General features: G+C 44.9%; 1 long non-coding RNA gene across 1 annotated transcript in view; it reads left to right on the plus strand.

Moving 5' to 3' along the window:
- Window positions 1–11,459, plus strand: part of LOC106728058 — a 48,466-nt gene extending 37,007 nt beyond the window's left edge. Inside the window, exon 3 of the long non-coding RNA XR_001364304.1 lies at window positions 11,227–11,459. This is a non-coding gene — a long non-coding RNA (uncharacterized LOC106728058). The remainder of the gene's footprint in view (window positions 1–11,226) is intronic.
- The last annotated feature ends 4,384 nt before the right edge of the window (window positions 11,460–15,843 follow it).

Below are 15,843 nucleotides of genomic sequence, written 5' to 3' on the forward strand. Positions count from 1 at the left end.
GGATCAGTCCCTCCTGATTCCAGCTATCATGCTGGTCCAATCAGAACTATTTACTTTCTAGACCTGATGCACAGTTGTCATTTTAGGACTTAACCCTCACAATTTTTCTGAGTTTGATGCAGGAAGGGCTGGCTGGGCTTCCTACTATTTTATGGAGCCCGGATCTTCCTCTTTTATTTTCTCCATTGTTCTGAACAACATACTCAAATAACTTTCCAAAAAAATGTGGGAGAGATAAATAATCTGATAAATTGAACACAGAAAATGTCTTTATTCTATCTTCATAATTTTTTTGGAACCAATTTCAAAGTTGAAAGTAATTTTTCAGGACCTAGAAGTAGAACCCAATCTCCCTGGTTCAAAAAGCAAGGTTCTTTTCACTTGATATAGTCTCTGTCTGAGAAAGCAAGTCCACTGTCCTTATTGTCATCAGCAAGTAAATTGAAAGAAATTCTGTGAAATGTAGTCTTAGATTCACAACCAGAACAGGGGTTTTCTTCTCCTTCTTCTTAGCAAATTGCTTCCTCTTATGATGCTGTAAATTTTCCATCTGTCAAATGAAGATCCTCTCTCAATTGTTTGTTTTCTCTTTGGCCCTTTTGGAGAGCTGGAAGTGAATTTTGGCTGCGAACTGTGTGTGATGGGTCATTTTACCAAGCACCCTTTATCCAGAGGTGAAGCACTGGTCCTGTCTTTGGGTTTTCTCAATGCATTTGGCTTAATCTGATTCCATTTGTGCTGGGAAAGGAAATTACCATAATCCTCTGAGAGCAATGACACCACAAATATTGACTCTGGGGGGTCAACAAATATCTCAGCCAGCTCCAGATGTCATAATAAAATTCCATACACGGGGCAGCTTAAACAACAGCAATTTATTTCTCACAGTCCTGGAGGCTGGGAAGTCCAAGATCAAGGTGTTGGCAGATTTGGTTCCCTGGTGAGGGCCTTCTTGTTGGCTAACAGATGGCCGCCATCTTCCTGTGCCCTCACACGGTAAAGACAGAGGGAGCTCTGGTGTCCTTTTCTTAGAACACTACTCCCATCATGGGGGCTCCATCCTCATGACCTCCCCTAATTATATCCCAAAGGCCCCACCTCCTAATAACATCATATTGTGGGTTAGGGCTTCAATATATAAATTTGGGAGTGGGGAGTGGGGGACACAATTCAATCCATAGCAGCAAGTTTTCAAAAGTGGTTGTTGTATTTTCCTTTATTCATTCCTAGTTAAGGTACTAGGTCCTTAACTCACAACTGGTCTGAGTAGGAGTCTCACCCTGAGCCTTTCATTCACATAAGCATTCATTGCTCATGTACTGTGGGCCAGCACAGTTCCGGGCCTGGGGACAAGTCAATGAGAAGAACAGACACAAATCCTTACACTCATGATGTATGTACCCAAGCTCTGTAGGGCCCAGACCCTATGGGGAAGCGTCTCATGCCTGTTTGAGTTGAGTTACTTGTTACCACTTGGCCTTTGTATATAGATGGTAGATCCAATAAATTCCCTCCTAGCAGCAAAAATCTTCAAATGGGTTTAGAGACTTTTTTTCTGAAAGTTCTTCACAAAATAAATATTAATAAATTAATAAATATTAGCGCATATTCTCTGGTCAAGTTCAGAACATGTTATCAAACTTGCTCTGATGATCAGTAACTGGGTTCTCCAAAGGCGAGTTATTAATCTTTGGAAAACAAATGAATTCTTTCATGGTGTCCACTCCATGCAGCAAAAGAGCTAATTTCCTAAGTGGATGCTGGCAGGATTAGCTCACCTAATTCCTCCGTGAATACTGAGCCCTTTGTTAAAGGGATTCCATCCTGCTGTCATTATTCACACACCCCTGACTCTAAATACCTCTGCAGTTTGAATCTTTCATTGTCAAAGTGCACACTGCCATTCACACTACGTAGGTACTCTGTGAGTCGTGCCCGGGGTCAGGACTTGGGGACACTTGACTTTCTTCCCTTTCCTTTTCTGGGGGCCAGTTAGAAAGCTCCCCAAAGCTATTGGTGCTGCCCCGTTGACCCAGTTCTGAAACAAGGAAATCTGAGGAGCAAAGGAAGCAGAGAGTAGGTAGTGCATCAAGGGATGGCAGAAAGGGACTAAGAAGTAGTTGATAATTGATCAGATGCCACCAGTGCCAGTTTGACTTGTACTCGGGACTCTGTCTGAGTGTAGCAGTCCTGCTTCGCATTGATGCCCTCCCCCCACCCCCAAACACACACACCCATTGCCTGAGTCCACAGAAGAGGGCTGTGCTACCGGAGAAGCTGCTGTCACCAGGAAGCCTGCAGCACTGTCTTCTTAAAATGCTTCTGGGGTCTTCTTTTCCTCCTGCCCCAGGACAGATCTAATGCATTGTGCACTGACTAATTAGCCGAGGGCAAATGAGAGCAGTGAAGGGCTTTGGCCAAGCTTTCTGTCCTCATCCCTGCATTCCTTCAACTGTGCAGCTAGCCAGAGAGGTTTCCCCTTCACATCTCACAGGCTGGTCTCCTCAGCACCGGTGTTTAAACTGTCCTCGGAAGTCAGTACAGACCCCTTCATCCTAAGCTCCGGGGCATTTCTCAGCCTGACACTGGTCCCCACTGAAAAATGCTCCCCCTGTTCCATCTGAAACGTTTCATCCCCTCGCTCACCTGCTCTGCCTGCTCTGCTCTGCCTCCTTCCTATCACTATGAGGGCTCCTCCTCTCGCTCCTCCTCTTTCTACACCCTGGTGAAGCTATCTCCCAGGCTCTGTGTTTTGCCTTGGTCTATTCTTCTCTAACACGCCCCCCCATGACAATCCCATCCACTTGGACAAATTCACAAGATTTGGTTGAAGGCAACCATCTCATCATTGGTCTCGCTTCTCCAAACTTTCTTGAGTGATTCCAAATAAGCGAATGTTCTCTCATTAAGTCATATGCTCACCATGGCCCTTCTCTGAGAAACACTTGCCAGAGCCTCCATTCCCAGAATAAATGACATGGCCCAGCCACCAAATCTCTCCTCTCTGCTTCCCACAAGCTTGACATTGGGTCTCTCACTCCCCTTTCTCCTTCCTTTTTGATTCAACACAGGCCAACACTTGGTGAGCTCCAGTCAAGTGTCATTTATTGGGCTTCTGGCCTTTGTTTCTGTTCCTTCTGCCTGGAATTTAAGGTCAACTTTTTGTATGAAGCCCAGAAAATTTATTCAACACCAGTTATCTGCGCCTCTCTTATAGCTCTTAGGTTCCTATGCTTTGTTGTATGGTTACTGGAAGACAGGTCTTCTTCCCCCTACTAACCTGTGCAATAAATTATTTATTTTTATATTTTACAAATTTGTGCACATTGAAAGGAAATTAACTAGAAGAAATATTTTAATATCGCTATTTGCCCTTTCTCTTAATGGAAGTGTCAACCAAATTCACAATCGACAATGACAGATCGAAACACACGCATGCTATTGGCGCCAGTGAGAGCCTTATATGTATCATGCATGCATGAGCCAACTTAGCCTTTTATATAGAGAGAATAAACTTGCTTAATTAGACCTTTCTGATTTAGCTAAACTTTCTCCAGCCCAGTGAAGCACCCCAACTTCTCTTTCAGGTAATTGTCAGCAATACAGCAGTAAATATCAAACATGAAGCAGATTATTATTGTAGATCATGCAGGGAGAACAAAGGGTAAAATATTTAACTGCAGCAGTGTTTGACTATATGACTATATTCTGCACAGTGAGAAAACCTGAAGTCATTTTCAAGGTCCACCACTTCTTACTTCTTTTCAGTTGGGTCAAGTTTCTAAACTTTCTAAATCTCTGTTTTCCAGCTAATGAAAAGAAAATAGGATTCCACCAAGTTTCCTATATATCTACTCCAGGACTTCTGTGAGGATCAAGTGAGATGAGGCACAGGAAGATGCTTCACAGACATTTGGTTAAAGTGTGAAATGTTTCCACCTGTCTATAAAGCAAGTTATGTTCCTGGGCTAAAGAAACTCCAAGGAGGCCAGTTGCTAGGTAGAGGAAGCTGGGCGTTGCTACGTGATGTCATTGCCTGGTGCCCACAGGGACTGTTTCTGGGCTGGGCTGGGCTGTGGGCCGCATTTTGCGCCATGGGGTCTCGGCAGCATTGGCTGCAATTTGGTGGACTGTCACTCCGGGGTGGTGGCAGGGCCTGTGTCCCACTTGGGGGAAGCTGAGTATTGCTTTGTGGGCACCAGGTCCGTGGTGCTATTTCTCTGTAAATGGCCAGTGCACATCACGGCAGCTCCTGCGTTGAACATCTGCCCCCTGGTAGTCAGTGTGCATCATAGCAACTGGTTGGATGGTCGGACACTTAGCATATAAGCCTTTTATATATATACAGATGTGTAATACATTGTGGGTAGAACAGATGTTACTACATAAATAAATCAATAATTGGTCCTGGCCTGTGTGGCTCAGCAGTTGGAGCGGTGGTCTGCACACCTGAGTTTGGGTGGGGTTCAATTGCTGGTCAAGGGCATGTACCTCAGTTGCAGGTTTATCCCTGGCCCCAATTGGGATGTGTGCACGAAGCAACCAATCAATGTGTCTCTCACATTGATGTCCTCCCATCTCCCTGCACCCTGGCTCAGTTCCACTCTCTCTCTCTAAAAACAAAATTAGTCCTAGCTGGTTTGGCTCAGTGGATAGAGAATCAGACTGCAGACTGAAGGGTCCCAGGTTCGATTCCAGTCAAGGACACATGCCCGGGTTGGGGCTCAGTCCCTAGTTGGGGGCATGCAGGAGGCAGCTGATCAATGATTCTCTCATCATTGATGTTTCTGTCTCCCTCTCCCTCTCCCTTCTTCTTTGAAATCAATAAAAATACATATTTAAAAAAATCAATGGAAAAATATCCTCAGGTAAGAATTAAGAAACAACAGCAACAACAACAAAAAAGAATCAATAATTGGTCTCTGAATATCCAGCATTGACCATACATGTAACTCTTGAATTAATTCATTGGGTAGCTAAATGTTTAATGAGCAAAATTTGTTAGATGAAAAAGAGTATTATTCCTTCACATTCAATAACAGATTGAACACCTAAAAAAGGCTAAGAAGGAAATAGAGAACTTGAACAACACTGTAACCAATTAGATCAGACATATAAAGAATAGTCTAACCAACAGCAGCAGATACACATTCCTCTCAAGTGCACATTAACTATTCTCCATGGTAGACAACACACTAGGCCAAAAAATATTCTCAGTAAAATTTTTAAAATTGATATCATACACACTATTTTCTCTGATCACAATGAAATATAGCTAGATATCAATAACAAGGAAAACAGGAGTATTTGCAAATATGTAGAAGTTAAATAATATATTCTTAAACAACCAATGGAACAGAAAAAGAAATCACTACAGTAATTAGAAATTACTTAGAAAAGACTGAAAATGGAAACACAAGGTAGCAAAACTTATAGGATGCAGTAAAATCAGTGCTCAAAGGGAAGTTTCTATATATATAAAAGCCCAGCAATCGGAACGGCAGAATGACTGGAATGACCAGTGGCTATGACATGCACTTTGGCAGCCAACCGGCCTGATCCAGGCCCTGATCACCCCTCCTCTCCCCACCCATGGCTGGCCCGGCCTCTGATCAGCCCCAACACCCCAATCGGGGATGGGAACAGCTGCCCAACCACCCACAGCCCCTCCCCCCAGCAGCCTCACCCCTGATCGGCCCTCCCCACCCTGATTGGGGGGGTGGCCAGCCAACCTCCCATGGCCTCTTCCCCCCACTAGCCCAGCCCGATGGGCCCCCATTAGGACAGGCCGGCTGGACCCCACAAATTTGTGCACCGGGCCTCTAGTATAATTATAAACACCTACATTTTAAAAAAATCTCAGATCAACAACCTAACACTATACCTTAAGGAATAAGAAAACAGACAGCAAGCTAAACCCAAAGCACCAGAAAGAAAATAATAATAAAGATTAGAGCAGAGATAAATGAAATAGAGAATACAAACAATAGAGAGAATCAACAAAGCCAAAAGTTGGTTCTTTGAAAAGATAAAAAAATTGACAAGTCTTAACAAAGAAACCATAAATTAACTGTACTGAGAAAAAGGAGAGAAGGCATAACTAAAAACATAAATGAAAGTGGAGACATTACTACTACCAACCTTACAGAAAGTAAAAGGATTAAAAGAGAATGCTATGAACAATAGTATGCCAACAAATTTGATAATCTGGATGAAATGGACAAGTTCCTAGAAACCACAAATTGCCAAAATTGACTAAAGAAGAAATAGAGAACCTCAACAGATCTGTTTGAAGTAAAGAGATTGAATCAGTAATTTAAAACCTCCCAACAAAGAAAAGCCCAGGATCTGATGGCTCCATGACAAATTCTATCAAATATTTTAAAAAGGATCAACAACAGCTCTTTTAACCTCTTACAAAAAATACAAGAGGAAACACTTTCTAACAAATTCTATGAGGCCAGTATTACCCTCACAACAAAGCCAGACAAAGATACCACAAGGAAACTACAGACCAACATCCCTTATGAATACAAAGGCAAAAATCCTCAACAAAACATTAACAAACCAAGTCCAATAGTATATAAAAAGGATTATATCTCATGACCAAGTAGAATTTATTCTAGGAATTCAAGGGTGTTTCAACATAAGAAAACCAATCAATGTCATACACCATGTTAATAGAATGAAGGGAATAATAACACAGCTATCTCAATGCAGAAAAGGAATCTGACAAACTTTCAAGATAAAGGCACTCAAGCAAGAACAGAAGGCATCTTTACAAAAATAAAGAGTATTTACAAGAAACCCTCAGCCAAATTCATACTCAATGGTGAAAGATTGAACGTTTTCTTCCTAAGATCAGAAACAAGATAAGGCTGTCCATATCCATCACTGCTATTCAATATTATATTAGAAGTCCTAGCCAGAGCAATTAAGCAAGAAAAATAAATGAAAGGTATCAAAATTGGAAAGGAAGAAGTAAAACTATTTCTAATTTCAGATAACATGATTCCATATATAGAAAATTTCAAATAATCAACAACAAAAACTACTAGAGCCAATAAACAAATTCAGCAATGTTATAGGATACAAGACCAACACATAAAGATGGGTTGTTTCTATAAATATCAGTGAGTATTCCAAAAAGAAAATGAATAAAACAATACCATTTGCAGTAGCATCTAAAAGAATAAAATGCCTAGGAATAAATTTAGCCAATATGTTGAAAGATTTGTAAGTTGAAAGCTATAATACGGATTCTCACAGCCAGTCGGCCTGGTGGTCAAATCCCTCTAGTATTAACTACAACAATCAAGGCTTAACTAGAACAAGACTGCGCACAAAGACCACAAGGGGGTGCACCAAGAAAGCATAAAAAATGCGGAGACAAAAAAACATGACAGAAATGGAGGATATAGAGCTAAAAATCGCAATTTTGAGGGCTTGCAAAAATGTGCTAGAAGCTGCCAATAAACTTGAGGAGAGACTCACGAAAACTAATGAGACCCTCGATGCTATGATAAAGAACCAACTAGAAATTAAGCATACACGGACTGAAATAAAGAATATTATACAGACACCCAATAGCAGACCAGAGGAGCGCAAGAATCAAGCCAAAGATTTGAAATGCGAAGAAGCAAAAAACACCCAACCGGAAAAGCAAAATGAAAAAAGAATCCGAAAATACGAAGATAGTGTAAGGAGCCTCTGGGACAGCTTCAAGCGTACAAACATCAGAATAATAGGGGTGCCAGAAGATGAGAGACAGCAAGATATTGAAAACCTATTTGAAGAAATAATGGCAGAAAACTTCCCCCACCTGGTGAAAGAAATGGACTTACAGGTCCAAGAAGCGCAGAGAACCCCAAACAAAAGGAATCCAAAGAGGACCACACCAAGACACATCATAATTAAAATGCCAAGAGCAAAAGACAAAGAGAGAATCTTAAAAGCAGCAAGAGAAAGAGACTCAATTACCTACAAGGGAATACCCATACGACTGTCAGCTGATTTCTCAACAGAAACTTTGCAGGCCAGAAGGGAATGGCAAGAAATATTCAAAGTGATGAATACCAAGAACCTACAACCAAGATTACTTTATCCAGCAAAGCTATCATTCAGAATTGAAGGTCAGATAAAGAGCTTCACAGATAAGGAAAAGCTAAAGGAGTTCATCACCACTAAACCAGTATTATACGAAATGCTGAAAGGTATCCTTTAAGAGGAGGAAGAAGAAAAAGGTAAAGATACAAATTGTGAACAACAAACATGCATCTATCAACAAGTGAATCTAAGAATCAAGTGAATAAATAATCTGATGTACAGAAAAAAAAAGAAAGCTATAATACATTGCTGAAAGAAATTAAAGAAGACATCCATGTTCATGAATTCAAAGACAATATTTAAAATTAAATACTTCCTAAAAAAAAAATTAAATACTTCCTAAAGTACAACCCTATCACACACACACACACACAAATTACAAAAATTCCAATGGCCTTTCTTGCGGAAATGGAAAAACCAATCCTCAAATTCATGTGGAATTGTAAGTGATCCTGAATATCCTAAACAGTATTGAAAAAAAACAAAGTTGGAGAATTTATACTTCCCAATATAAAAAAAAATTTACAAAGATACAGTAATCAAACAGTATTGTACTAGCATAAGGATAGACATAGAGACCAATAAAATATAATTGAAAGTCCAAAAATAAACCCAAAAGTCTAGAAACAACTGATTTACAATGAAGGCACTAAGACCATTCAATGGGGGAGTGGGGAATAGTCTCTTCAACAAATGGTGCTTGGAAACTGGATAATCACATGCAAAAGAATGAATTTGAATCACCACCTTACTCCATATACAAAAATTAACTCAAAATGGATCACTGGCCTAACTATAAGAGCTAAAACTTATAAAACTATTAGAAGGACACAGAAGTAAATATGTATGACCCCAGATTTGTCAATAGATTCTTAGATTTGACACCAAAAACACAGGCAACAAAGAAAAAGAGAATACTAGACTTCATAAAAATTTTTAAAGTTTGTTTTAAATGAATGAAGATTGCATGAAGAATCATAACATAAAGACAAACTCAATATTTTTAAATGAGCAAAGGACTTAAATAGACATTTCTCCAAAGGAAAAAATGGAAATGGCCATATATAAATAACCAGTAAGCACATGAAAAGATGTTCAATATCATTAGTCATGAAGGAAATGTAAATAGAAACTACAGTGAGATACCACTTCACACCCATAAGAATGGCCATAGTTTTTTTGTTTTTTGTTTTTAGAAAAAGATAGAAATGTGAAGAAATAAGAACCCCAATACATTACAGGTAAGAAAGTAAAATGATGCAGCTTCTGTGGAAAATAGTTTAGTGATTTCTCATAAAAGTTACACATAGCATTATCACATGAGCCAGCAAATTCAACTCCCAGGTATATATACAAGAGAAACAAAAACATATATCCACACAAACACTTGTACATGAATGTTCATAGCAACATTATGCACAATAGCCAAAAGGTGGAAACAACCCAAATGTCTATCAACAGATAAAGGGACATACCAATTGTGGTATAACCATATAGTGGAATATTATCTATATACTAGAGGCCCAGTGCACAAAATTCATGCACTTGGGGGGGTGTCCCTCACCCCAGCCTGCACCCTCTCCAATCTGGGACCCCTCGGGGGATGTCTGACTGCCAGGGGATGTCCGACTCCCGGTCACCCCCAACTGCCCTCCCCTGCTGGCCCAGTCGCCCCCAACTGCCTTCCCCTGCCAGCCTAGTCCCCCCCAACTGCCCTCCCCTGAAGGCCTGGTCTCTCCCAACTGCCCTCCCCTGCTGGCCTGGTTGCCCCTAACTACCCTCCCCTGCTGGCCTGATTGCCCACAACTGCCCTCCCCTGCCGGCCATCTTGTGGCTGTGGGCACCGCCATCTTTGAGGGCATGGCAGTCAATTAGCATATTTTCTCCTTATTGGCTGTGGGTGCTGCCATCTTTGAGGTGGGGCAGTCAATTAGCATATTCCCTCCTTATTGGCTGTGGGCACTGCCATCTTTGAGGGCGGGGAAGTCAATTAGCATATTCCCTCTTTATGAGATAGGATATAAAAGCCTAATATGCAAATTGACCAGATGGCAAAATGACCGGTTGCTATGATGCACACTGACCACCAGGGGGCAGATGCTCAATGCAGGAGCTGCCCCCAGCCTGCAGGCCTCGTTTGTCCAATCAGGGCCTGCTGGCCAACCTCTCAGTCCCTCCCCCTGGCCAGAAGACTCCAATCGCCCAATGGGGAACGGGCAACCGGGGGTGGGTGGCAGCAGATGCAGGCGGTGCCAGGCCAAGGGAGGTGCAAGTGGGGCCCTGGTCACCCCACACACAGAGGGTGACTGGCGGCAGGGGCCAGGTCCAGCTGCTGGCAGCCGAGGAAGATCAGCCCTGATCGTAGGCCAGGCCTAGGTTCCCTGCCTGTGCATGAATTTCGTGCACAGGGCCTCTAGTCTATAAAAAGGAATGAAGGCCCTGGTTGGTTTGGCTCAGTGGATAGAGCCTTTGGACTGAAGTGTCCAGGGTTCTATTCCAGTCTGGTGCCCATGCCCAGGTTATGGGCTCAATCCCCACTAGGGGGCATGCAGGAGGCAGCCAATCAATGATTCTCTCTCATCATTGATGTTTCTCTCTCTCTCTCCCTCTTCGTTCCTCTCTAAAATCAATAAAAATATATATATTTTTAAAAAAGGAATGAAGTACTGATACATGCTACAACCCGCATGAGCCTCAAAAACATTATGCTCAGCGAAAGAAGTTAGACACCGGAGTTCACATGTTGTATGCTTCCTTTTTATGAAATATCCAGAATAGGCAAATCCATAGAGACAGAATACAGATTGGTGGTTGCCAGGGGCTGGGGGCAGGGAAGTGAGAAATGATTGCTTAATGGTTATTGGGTGTTTTTCTGGGACGAGTGTTTTGAAAATTTTTTAAAACTAGGGAGAGGTGGAGGTTGCACAACACTGTGAATGCACTAAATGCCCCTGCATTGTATGCTTTAAAACAGCTGTTTATTATGTGAATTCTACCTCAATTAAATATATGAACAAAGAAAAGAGTTATGAGTGAACCTTTACATTTGCCATGGCAAGTTATTGAGATCATTTTTGTTTATAGAGCAAACCATTTACACTCATTCTGGTTCTTGTTCAGCTTCCGCATCAGGGCCTTCAAGGACGTCAACCCCAGGTGGTATCTTGTTGAAGACACCACCTTTTGACCTGTCGCAGGAGCTCTGAAAAGCATCTGACCATCCCTGCCGCATCTTCTCTGTGCCTTCAGCCTCCAGGCGAGGACAGAGCTTGGATCTTGTGGCCACAGTCACCACCGGCTTTTTGAGGTCTGCCACGTCCTGTCTGACAAATACCATCCCATTTACCTGTGGAGGAAATCATTGCCCCGTGGTTCTTGTTCAACGAGAAGGACATCAATTCCTTGACTGGAACCCACGGATTCTGCCACGTCTGTCTGACAAATACCATCCCATTTACCTGTGGAGGAAATCATTGCCCCGTGGTTCTTGTTCAACGAGAAGGACATCAATTCCTTGACTGGAACCCACGGATGCTGCTTTAAACTGCCTGCTGTGGAGGCTGGATCTCTGGAGGGGCTCTGGCCAACAAAACCCCTTAGCAAGGGCTCATGAGACGGGCACCATTGGGTGTGGGGCAAACTGCTGCTGGTGCTGCTCTTCCCTGGCTCCAGCCGCCGGAGCAGACCTGTGAGGCCTCTGGGGCGGGAAAGAGATGCCTCTGAAGTTATGCATGCTCCACTGTACGCTATCTCCAGACCATCCACCCCTCGGCCCCACCCTGCCTTCACCCTCCTTCCCTTTCCCAGGTCTGGATTTCTTAAACCTGGACTTAAACTTCAAAGGGCAAGTACTGGGCCTCTCTCTCTTTTCCTCCCCTCCTTCTCCCATCCCTTGCGGGCCGTGAGATGCTTGTTGGTGAGGGAGACCTCCATCCCATCCCTCACCTCCCACAGGCCACCCTTCCGTGCATGGCCGTCCACCCTATGGTGGGGAGCAGAGCTCTGGGCAGGGCATGCATGCCCAGCCATCATTCTTGTTTCAGTAAGACCAAACAAAAGTAATAAGCAGTGATGACTAAGAATATTTGATCATGTCTGAATTTGCCAGAGTTTCCAGTTCCTGAGGCCAAGTGCGGCATCACACACACACAGACACCAGCCAAACAAACCCCGTGGGCGCTCTGGGTCTAGGTGGTTATTCCATGGCGGGCAGTTGCTCGGCCAGCCTTGGATGGTCAAACCACTTTCTATGTCCAACTCTGTCAACATCCCGGGACAATTCTCCAGCAAGTCTCCTGGAAATGTGCACGCACGGCCCCAGACTCCGTGAGAAGGGAGGTCCATGGTCATGCTCATCTCAGGCCCATTTTCCCGATGAAAGTATGTGCACCGACACTGTGCGGTAACCCACAAAAACTCTGCAGAGGTTCTTGGAAGAAAAACCACCGTGTTCCTCCAGATGTTTTGAAACATTAACTCTAAGCATGGCCCCGAGTAGTTAAAAGGGAATGGAAGTTTTGTTTATCCCTGTAACCGATGACTATTTATCCTGTTTTCCCAGCCAGGAGCACGCTCAGCACTATTCCAGGGGTCCTGGCCTTGACCACAGCTGAGACAGAGAATGAACCATCGGAGTAGGTGCTCGCATTCCTGACCTGCGAGGCTGCGGGTATCTGTTTTCAGGCGCTCGTTATAGGCACTGAGCCAGGGAAGAAAGTGTGTGCAGATAGAGTGGATGGTGAAGGGTGTTTCTCCATCTGCAGGGGAGGATGGGGATGAGCGGGTCTGGATGTAGGATGTGGAGCCCAGGCATAGCAGAGGCTCTGGACCCCACATTCCTCTCCCACATTCCTGTCCTTGCAGACAGGAGCCAGAGCTTCCCGGCAAACTGACGCAGTGAGGCCAGACGGACAGAGATGAGGACATGTCACCTGAGAGGTGAAGAAGGAAGCAGAAACAGAAGACGGGTGCGAGCCTCCAAGGGGGCCAGCTCCAAGGAGGCTGAGCTCACTGGGTGGTTTCTCTGCCTGCAGCAGGAGGGAGGCCACGGCAGGCCATTGGACCTCTCTCAGCCTCAGTTTCCTCATCTATAAAATGGAAACAAGAAGCCTACCCACTCCAGTGGTCGCAATCACGTGACACACAGAAAGTGTTTCTAATCTCATTATCTGTGTTATCTTGCCTGAAGTGAGAAGGCTGCGCCCTACAAGAGCCCTAATGCTCCCAGCTTCCCGAAATGGCCTGTTTCCCGTCTTGTTCTTGGGGCATTTCTCTCAGTGGCCTCTGATGCTGACCCTGAATGTCTTATTCCCTGGGTCCCAGTGGTCGCAATCACGTGGCACACAGAAAGTGTTTCTAATCTCATTATCTGTGTTATCTTGCCTGAAGTGAGAAGGCTGCGCCCTACAAGAGCCCTAATGCTCCCAGCTTCCCGAAATGGCCTGTTTCCCGTCTTGTTCTTGGGGCATTTCTCTCAGTGGCCTCTGATGCTGACCCTGAATGTCTTATTCCCTGGGTCACCATGCCCCACTGTTCGGTCCAGGTTGGGAAAGGGCAGGACGCCAAAGAGAAGTCTCTGTTTGGGCAGGGAGGCTGGGATTTAGGCCAAGGTCAGAGGAAGCTAAGCCCTGGCCGTCTTGGCCAGAATCGATGGGCTGCAACAGCCTGATGCAAGATAAAGTCATGCCACAACCCGGGAAAGAGGCTCAGGGAAGCGTCCCCCGGGCCCAAGGACTCCTCTCCTCCCTTCCAACCTCTGGCTCTCTGCCACCATTCTCTGCCCTTGGTCCCTTCCCTCCCCCCGGGACTCGTCCCACACAGATCCGGAGATTCCAGCACCCGCGTTAAGAAGACAGAAGGCAGCAGCGGTGCTCCAGGAGAACCCGTGCCCTCAGCCTGCAGCCGGTTCAGGAGAGATGGTATCCGTGCCCTCCGTCTGCAGCCTGCCCTTCCTCTCGGCTTCCTGCCATGCCCCGGGGCTAGCACAGCTCCCAACCCAGGGCAGGCCACCAGCTGACAGCACGCACCTGTCTCTCCAGAGTTTGAAGGATGACAGACACATTCACCTGTCCCCTCCCTGTCCCCTCCTCTGTCTGCACACAGCTTGTGCCCCTCCAATGGGAAGCTAGGCTCAGTCCTGCCTGACTGTCCGCCTGAGGCACAGTGGAGGTAGGCTCTTCCGGCCAGGCTGGGTGGCAGTGTCAGCCAAGTGGACTTACATGACAGATTATCAGCCAAAAGAATCCAGGGTCCCAGAGGGGGTATTCTAGTGGTCTCACGTCACATTCATCCATGCAGCTTCCCACCCAGCTGCCCTGTGCTGGGCTATGTGCCTCCTGCCCCACCATGGCATTGAGCTGCCCCCTCTCCCACAGGAAAGCTCCCAGGGAAAGCTGGAGTTACCTGGAAAGAACCTCATTCTACCTGGCCTGGGGCCCACATGATTGATACATCATTGATCAGTTTGCCTCTATCTACAGTAAATTTCTCTCTGCTCCTTGCCACCAAGGGAGCCTGAAAACAAGGTATAGACCAGGATCAGTGCACCTGAGCTGTGCCCCCAAGACAGAGGTGATGAAGGTAACCGCTGGGCCCCACCTAGGATGATTCTAAGGAGGTGATGCCCGGGGTGAGCCTTGAGGGCTGGCCAGTGGCCTGGAGGAGCTGATGCCCAGATGTGCTGACCAGGCCCAGGGGGAGATGGATAGGGAGAAGACTGTGAACACTCCTGATAGTCATCAAAGGGATGATTCAAAGCTGATGGGCACGTTGAGAGGTCACCCAGTAAGGGATGGGTAGAACAGAGAGGGAGACCAGTGAGGCAGCTTGTACATGTTTGTTGTGTATTTATTGGCCAAACATTTCTGTTGAAATGTACAGCATGCCCAGCTGATTGAGATTCAGGACACCTGAGCACTCTCAAGGCTCCCTCTCACCCCACCAAGGGGTGACCAGGACCCCAAGTTTGTCAGGAAAGACTCCTTTCACCTGTCCTGAGCCTTCATACAGGTGGAATGGAACTGTGCATGTTTAGAGTTGGGCTTCTTCCCTCAATGCTACATCTATGAGGTTCCTTTTGCAGTTACTGTGTCTTTGTTGGATAGAATTCCACTGTGTAGGTGTGACACAGTTTGTGCCTCCTTTCTCTGGTCTGTAGACTCTGCAACTGTCCAGGCAAGAGAGGGTGAGGATGAATTAAGGAAGGGGCAATGAGGATGAGGAGAAACACCACGCAGGAGGGAGACACCCTCCCTGCTGTGGGGAGTCCCTCAGCTGATGGGTATGAACATGCTTTTTGATTGCAGGGTGTTCCAAAATCAGGAATTGTGACTGTTCTATTATTATTTCTATGTCACTGCCCTGTAGTAATGTGGAAGTGACTATGGGTCACTAGCATAATTAGTGTCCACTCCTTGTCCTTAAATGTCATCTTCACCCATGCAGCGCTAAACTTGTGAGACTTTTCCTTACAGACCCCTTTCCTCTGCTAAAGAATTTTTCATCCTACTTACCTTTTCATTACAATTGGATGTCATTCGTTGTGGGTTTTTGTGTCAAATTTTCAGCTTTATTGAGTTATATTTGAAATACAATAAAATGCATGTATTTAAAATGTACAGTTTGGTAAGTTTTGATAAATAGGTACACAATAAAGTCATGATGATTATGAATGTGTCTGTCATCCCCAAAGCTTTCACCTGTCCCCTCCCTGCTCTTCTTGCCCAGGGAACGCTGACC

This window comes from Myotis brandtii, unplaced genomic scaffold, assembly GCF_000412655.1.
Source record: "Myotis brandtii unplaced genomic scaffold, ASM41265v1 scaffold528, whole genome shotgun sequence".
Lineage (NCBI taxonomy): Eukaryota > Metazoa > Chordata > Mammalia > Chiroptera > Vespertilionidae > Myotis > Myotis brandtii.